Below are 8,349 nucleotides of genomic sequence, written 5' to 3'. Positions count from 1 at the left end.
CATGAACTTGCCAAATTTCTTTACAAAGAGAGCCATCTTCTCATCATCATCATCATCCCATGAGCCATCATCTTCACTTGATGTTTCTTGCTTTGCCTGCCCTGGGATGATGTGGCCTTGAATGCCACACTCTTCTTTTTCTCATCTTTCTTTTTATCTTTCTTCTCCTTCTTATCATCATCTCTATATGTATCATCGGTCATTATATCTCCTAACACTTGGTTTGGTGTCATGGTGTCCAAACCACTCCTCACTAGAATAGTGACCAATGTGCCAAATCTTGAAGGCAAACATCTCAAGAACTTGTGGGAGAAGTCCTTGTCCATCACCTCTTCTCTAAGTGCTTTGAGATCATTGACAAGCACTTGAAGCATATGAAACATCTCCGACACACTCTCATCCTCCTTCATCTTGAAGCTTGCAAACTTCTCTTTGAGAATGTATGCCTTTACACCCTTCACGGCTTGAGTGCCTTCAAAAGATTCTTCCAACTTCTTTCAAGCCTCATGATCCATCTCAATATTCTTGATTTGCTCAAATGTTCTCTCATCAATTACATCATGAATGGCACTTAGAGCAAATGTCATTGTTTTGGAGAAGCACTTCTTTAGCCGCGGTGGGATTCTCCGGATCCTCAATCTCAATTTTGGTTTCTATCACCTTCCACACTCTTATATTGATTGACTTGATATGTGTGGTCATCTTTGATTTCCAATAAGGATAATTTGTGCCATCAAATTGGGGTGGCTTCTTGGTGTTGTTGATTTGAGCCATTTTACACAGAAGGTTGTTAAGCCTCAAATCACGGTGACCTCGGCTCTGATACCACTTGAAAGGTCCTAATGGCTAGAGGGGGGTGAATAGCCTATTAAAAATTTCTATAACAACACTTAACAAACTGGTTAGATAATTATAAGGCAAAGCAAATGTTGCGCTAGCCTACTAAAATAGAAAGCCACCTACCACAATTCTAGTTTATATAGTTTCTATTCACACAAAAGCTATGACACTACACTAAGTTAATGTGCTCTCAAAGGCTAACTAAAGAGCCACACTAACCAAACTAACAAGCTCTCACAACTAGCTACACTAAAGAGCTTGACAACTAGTTTGCGGTAAAGTAAAGAGAGTGCGCAATTTGTTTATACCACCGTGTCGAGGAAGGAGCCAATCAATCACAAGAATGAATATCAATGAAGACCAATCACCTCAGAATCAAATGATGAATACAATGATTTTTTTTACCGAGGTTCACTTGCTTACCGACAAGCTACTCCTCGTTGTGGCGATCCACTCACTTGAAGGTTCATGCGCTAATTGGCTTCACACGCCAAACCCTCAATAGGGTGCCGCACAACCAACACAAGATGAGGATCACATAAGCCACGACCAATCCACTAGAGTACCTTTTGGCTCTCCGCCGAGGAAAGGTCAAGAACCCCTCACAATCACCATGATCGGAGCTGGAGGCAATCACCAACCTCCGCTCGATGATCCTTGCTGCTCCAAGCCGTCTAGGTGGCGACAACCACCAAGAGTAACAAGCGAATCCCACAGCGAAACACGAACACCAAGTGCCTCTAGATGTAAACACTCAAGCAATGCACTTGGATTCTCCCACAATCTCACAAAGATGATAAAACAATGATGGAGATGAGTGGGAGGGCTTTGGCTAAGCTCACAAGGTTGCTATGTCAATGTAAATGGTCAAGAGAGTGAGCTTGAGCCGGCCATAAGGCTTAAATAGAAGCCCCCATAAAATAGAGCCATTGTACCCCTTCACTGGGCACAACACGGGGTGACCGGACGCTGGACCTCAGCGTTCGGTCACGTGATGCGTGCCACGTGTCCCCTCTCTTCAAATGTTGATCGCTCGATCTCAACGGTCAAGTGATGACCGGACGCAGCAGCTCAAAGTGACCGGACGCTGAACTCCAGCGTCCGGTCATTTCTAGTAAGCTTCCAGAGACGACTTTTCACGACCGGACGCGTCCGGTCATGCTCGTCCGGACTCACCCAGCGTCCGGTCACTTGGTGTTTCCCCTATGCATGACCATGTTAGTGTGACCAGACATAGCTAACCAGCGTTTGGTCGTTTCAGCGCCAGCGTCCGATCGATGATCGACGCTGCGCTCCTTCTACTGCTACTGACCGGATGCGCTGGTCCTTTAGAGATCAGTGTTCGGTCACTTACAGTGACCACGTTCACCTGAGTTTAGGGCGCCGGTGACACCGTCGAACTGTCCGCACTCTACGGGCGGACACTCCGCCGGTGAAGTTCCTAACCCTTGCTCAAATATGTCAACCACCAAGTGTATCACCTTGTGCACATGTGTTAGCATATTTTCACAAATATTTTCAAGGGTGTTAGAACTCCACTAGATCCTAAATGCATATGCAATGAGTTAGAGCATCTAGTGGCACTTTGATAACCGTATTTCGATACGAGTTTCACCCCTCTTAATAGTACGGCTATCGATCCTAAATGTGATCACACTCACTAAGTATCTCGATCACTAAAACAAAATATCTCCTACCATTTATACCTTTGTCTTAAGCCTTTTGTTTTTCTCTTTCTTCTTTTTAAGTCCAAGCACTTGATCATCACCATGGCATCACCATCATCATGTCATGATCTTCATTTGCTTCACTACTTGGAATGTGCTACCTATCTCATGATCACTTGATAAACTAGGTTAGCACTTAGGGTTTCATCAATTCACCAAAACCAAACTAGAGCTTTCACCCGGAAAACATCTACGTTCCAAAAACGGAGGAAAAAAAGACAAAGCAGCCCAAGAAGAAATAAAGATGGAAATCGAAACAAAATCTGACTGGATGCAGATAAAGTACTGGTGATTAGGTTGGACGAAAAATTATAGGTGATAGAAATTTTGCCTATTTAGTATTAGGTATAGATATTGATATTGATATAGATATTGATATAGATATAGGCCTAAATAAAGCCGTAAGGAGAAAAGGATAAAAGAAAAGATTGCCTTCCTCAATAGGCCTACTGAACAATGGAAGGAAGTTAAGGAACGATGATTACATCATCTTCACAATCACACATGCACAGATATCATAATAAACTAATAAGAATGCCAAAGAACATATCACCATTACTTTTTTTGAGTTGATGACAAGTTTAACTTATATATAATCATGATAAAATACAAGCATGCACTAAACATGCGCAAATGCATATACTCCAAGAACACTCAATATAATCATCTATATTAGACAATCTGTTGCAAATTTAATAAACCCGGCTGAGCTGCTGGCGGCTCTAAGAATTATGAAACCATCAATCAATCATCTTTCCTAATCATCCTGACGTTCCTCCAGCGCGACTCCATGCAGCTGGAGACGTACCTCTGCGCCTACTACTAAAGAAACGATTAGCAGTGGTGGCTCCAGATAGTTTGTGGAAGCGATTTTACCGGTCGCCCCTACCAAATGATAGCTACAAATCATAGATTTATAGGGGCGGCTGACCAACCGCCCCTATAAATCGGAATTGTAGGGGGCGGCTTACTATTTATAGAGACGGCTGAATATTGAGCCGCTCCTACAAATTATTTTCTAGAAATTTGCGACTCTAAACAAAAAATACGATTTTTTTTTTCAATGTAGGGAGACCCCAACCGATCAGAACCTACAAATTATTTTCCAGAAATTCACAAGTCGCACATTTTTTCGCGTAAAATCAAGCGCTACGCGACTGTCGGGGTTCGAATCTGTGACCTCGGGCTCGCGCGTTTCCTCCTCTAACCACTCCACCCGATACTCAATGTATCCGTATTGTATTTTGGTTTCCCACGTATTATACTAAACCAAGCATAAATTGATTGTTTGAGGTCCTAAATAAATTTAAATAAAAAAGTTGTCAACTATAAAGTTTTATAACTTTTCGAGATCTACAACTTTCATTTTGGTAGTTTCACCATCCGAGGTCGTTTACAAAATTTAAATTTCAAATTTGAGAAATTCAAACATAGTTTTATATGATAAGATGAATTCAAATCAAAAAATTGTCAACTACAAAGTTCCATAACTTTTCGAGATCTACAACTTTCGTTTTTGCTGTTTGTCCATCCGACGTCATTTAAAAAATTCAAATTTCAAAATTTTGAAAATTCAAACATAGTTTCCGTTGACAAGCTGATTTCAAATCAAAAAATTGTTAACTACAAAGTTTCATAACTTTTCCAGATCTACAACTTTCATTTTGGCTATTTCTCCATCCAAGGTCGTTTGAAAAATCTAAATTTCAAATTTTAGAAATTCAAACGTAGTTAACGTTGACAAAATTAATTCAAATCGAAAAGTTATCAACTATAAAGTTCTATAACTTTTCAAGATCTACAACTTTTATTTTGGTTATTTATTCATCCGATATAATGTTAGTAACATTGTTCACAAATTTTACATATCCCTCTTATAATTTGTGAAACTATAAGAGGGATATGTAAAATTTATAAACAATGTTAGTACCACTTTGTCATATGAAGAAATGATCAAAATAAACTATCAGAGAGATATGTAAAATTTATGAACAATGTTACTACCACTATATCAGATAAACAAATGACCAAAACAAAAGTTGTAGATCTTGGAATGTTATAGAACTTTTATGCTCATGACTTTTCAGCTAGAATCAGTTACTGTTTTAAAATGACTTTTGGAGTTGTCATTTTTTGAAATTCAAAATTCAAAGAGATAAAACACAGTCACGTGAAAAGATGGATAAAATAATAGATATAAGAACACAATAATTTGATAGAGAATGATTTTAGAAAATTTTAGAAAAAAATCATCAAATTTTAAGTTAGTATGAGGGAGAAAGACTAGTTATAACTTTTAGACAGAGATTAAAAAGAGAAATCATAGTAACAATTTTAAAATTAAATTTCAAACAACATTTTGAAGCAGTAAATAATTTCAAATAAAAAAAGTTGTAAACAACAAAGTTTCGTAACTTTTCGAGATCTACAACTTTTATTTTGATCATTTCTCCATCCAAGGTCGTTTGAAAAAATTTAAATTTTAGTGCTTAATTTTTAATGTTCGGCGTTTATTTGTAGGTCACCCCTATAAATCGGATTTATAGGGACGGCTGGATATAGAGCCACCCCTATAAATCGAATCATTTATAGGGACGGCTAATAATACCAGCAACCCCTACAAATAGATTTATAGGTGCGGCTCATTTGACCACCATTTATAGGGACAGCTCTACATTGAGCCAACCCTTAAAGGGGGGGGGGGGGGGGGGGGGTGGGGGGCGTTGCTACAAAAGCAGTGGTGTACATGCCGAACTTGAAGTAGTGTGAGTCGCCGCCGCGTCCTGGCGCCCGTAGCTTCTCGACGCCGTCGACGACGCCATCGCCGTACCGTGGACGAGCCCACGTCGTGCACCACGTTAAGCCAGAACCACCGGTCGTAGATGCCGTCCACCTCCAACTGCCGGTCGTAGTACCGCAGCGCGCCGTCGTAGACGTGCAGCATCAGCGTCGTGGCGTGGGCGCCGGCGCCGAACACCTGCATGATGGACACCCCCGTCGTGCCGGAGGGCACGTAGCCATAGCCCTCGAACTGCCACACCCCAGAAGAGTAGTCGTAGCCCTAGAAAGTATAAACAGATTAAAACACCCAATCAAAATCTTCTTGTGCTGTGCAGTGCTAATCTACACGACAAGAGGTAACTAGTTATCACACAGAGTATAGGTGATTAGAGGTCATCATCGATCTTTGAATTTTACCGTCATCCTGATCTCCGTTCTGGGGCTGGTGTGGCTATTGCGATCGTGGGGCTTGTCGGAGGACAGCACCTACAGCTGCCGGACGCCGCCGTGGAAGCTGTACCGGTCGCCGCTCGGCACGTCGTAGGGGCGCTGCAGCTCGAAGTTGCTCTCAGTAAGCTTCACCTCCGTGAACCCCACCGTCGGGTCGACACCGCGGACAGGGGCCCTTGCGGCACGTGAAGCCGCCGCCGGCGACGGCGGCGCCAACAAGGCTACTGCAACCATGCAGACACAAACACAGCTGGCAAGCCAAGGGAGAGGAAGGAGAGCCTGAGAAGCCATCGGCATATGCAGCTGACGTGACAGTTGCCTCTGCTGCAGCTCTGCTAAGCTGGCCTTTGTGATCTGAGACTGTGAGGTGTTGTGCCGGTAGTATCACTAGATCATAGATCTAGCCGGTAGAGTGATTCTATTCAGGATAAAAGACGCAGTACATTCTAATATATGTAAAACTTGAGAGACAGAGCGGGAAGGAAGAAGGTGTTGAACCTGACACTGCAGAGGAGAAGGGTTCAGAGGACGCCATCACGTTTGTCGGTGTAGTCTGCGCACGGGTAGCGGCGGTCGGTGAAGAAGACGGTGAAGACGTCGACGTCGATGGAGCGGGCAGCGCAGCTGGTGGCTTCCCGTCACTGGCTGCGCCCCTTTCTAGATCGGGTTAGGGTTTGAGTGTCGGTGGGAAGCTCGGCTCAGGTGAACCTTGTAACTTGAGCTGTCGGCCCCCACCTCTATTTATTACGCAGTGTGACGGGGCCCTCCAGCCATAGTGGGTTGGGCGCCCCCGATCAGGGTGCGGATCAAAGGCCCAACTGGACCGTTTGACCCAGTTTGGGATTGAGATCAATCTAACAATCTCTCCTTTGATCTCCTACCATCTTTCAATTTCATATCATTTACTTTTATTCATTTCATTACAGATTAACGTGTAGAGTATATTTCATCGTCACGGTCAATTGCCGATAGATTTAACAGCTACAACACACCACTCTGTTCTGAAATATATACTTAACTTTTGGGTCTTCTTTTGTCCAAGAATTATAGGCTTTCCCTTAAACCCATGCCGGTTATATGTTCTCTGAACACGTTGGGTGGTAAGCCTTTTGTAAGCGGATCCGCGAGCATATTTTTGGTACTTATATGCTCAAGACTTATGACATGATCCTAGACTTTATCTTTCACAACATAATACTTTATGTCAATGTGTTTGGCAGCACCACTTGACTTATTGTTGTGAGCAAACTGTACTACCGGATTATTATCGTAGTATAACTTAAGTGGTCTGTAGATGTCGTCAACCACCTTCAAACCGGGTATGAACTTCTTTAGCCAGTTCACCTGCCCCGTTGCCTCATAACATGCTACAAACTCGGCATACATTGTGGACGATGTAGTGACAGTTTGCTTTAAGCTTTTTCATAAAATAGCTCCCCCTGCGAGAGTGAATACATATCCAGACGTGGATTTTCTGTCATCTCCCGCATAATCAGAATCTGAATATCCCACTATATGGAGTGAATCAGATCTTATATACGTCATCATGAGGTCTTTCGTTCCTTGCAAATAACGCAAGACTTTCTTTACTAATTTTCAGTGTTCTGTTCCAGGATTGCTCTGGAATCTGCCAAGTAACCCGGTAACAAATGCCAAGTCAGGGCACGTACATACTTGTGCATATTACAAGCTTCCAACAGCTGAAGCATATGGAACCGCTTTCATTTGATCGATCTCATATTGGTTCCTGGGGCATTAAAAATTTCCATATCTGTCGCCCTTGACTATAGGAGCAGGTGAGGGACTATATTTGTGCATACTGAATTTCTTTAAGATTCTTGCTATGTATGCCTTTTATGACAGTCCTAATACCCCTTTACTTCTATCTCGGTGAATCTCGATCCCTAGAACGAATGAGGCTTCACCAAGATCTTTCATATCAAATTTTGAGGACAAAAATTTCTTTGTCTCCAGTAGTAGACTGACATCACTACTAGCAAGTAAGATGTCGTCCACATACAGGACAAGAAAGATAAACTTCACATTCTTAAACTTTGCAAAGACACAATTGTCCTCAACATTCTCTTTAAACCCGAAATTCCTTATTGTCTAATCAAACTTCATGTACCACTGTCTTGAAGCTTGTTTTAATCCATAAATGGATTTCTTTAGGTGACATCCCATTTGTTCTTTTCCTTCTATGACAAAACCTTTCAGTTGTGCCATGTAAACATTTTCCTCCAAGTCCCCATTGAGAAATATCGTCTTTACATCCATCTGATGTAATTCTAAATCATAATGTGCCACTAATGCCATTATGATTCTAAAGGAATCCTTATATGAGACTGGAGAAAAGGTCTCAATATAATCAATCTCTTCTCTTTGCGTAAAACCTTTTGCCATAAGTCGCGCTTTATATCTGTCGGGTACCATAAAAAGGGGTCCCCTAAGCAAGAACCGAAAAAATCTCTTAGACCTTGTAAAAATCGAAGCCAAGAGACAACTACCGGCAAACCCCCACCTTATCTGAGGCTTGGCTGGGTCACCCGGC

At 42.1% G+C, this 8,349-nt stretch overlaps 1 pseudogene; it reads right to left on the bottom strand.

Moving 5' to 3' along the window:
• Positions 1–3,311: 3,311 nt before the first annotated feature.
• On the bottom strand, positions 3,312–6,032 carry LOC136507266 (citrate-binding protein-like; annotated as a pseudogene).
• Between the last annotated feature and the right edge of the window lie 2,317 nt (positions 6,033–8,349).

This window comes from Miscanthus floridulus, chromosome 15 (assembly GCF_019320115.1).
Source record: "Miscanthus floridulus cultivar M001 chromosome 15, ASM1932011v1, whole genome shotgun sequence".
In the NCBI taxonomy this organism is placed as follows: Eukaryota; Viridiplantae; Streptophyta; class Magnoliopsida; order Poales; family Poaceae; genus Miscanthus; species Miscanthus floridulus.
The sequence above is the reverse complement of the archived record's forward strand: the minus strand, read 5'-3'. Positions and strand labels throughout refer to the sequence as shown.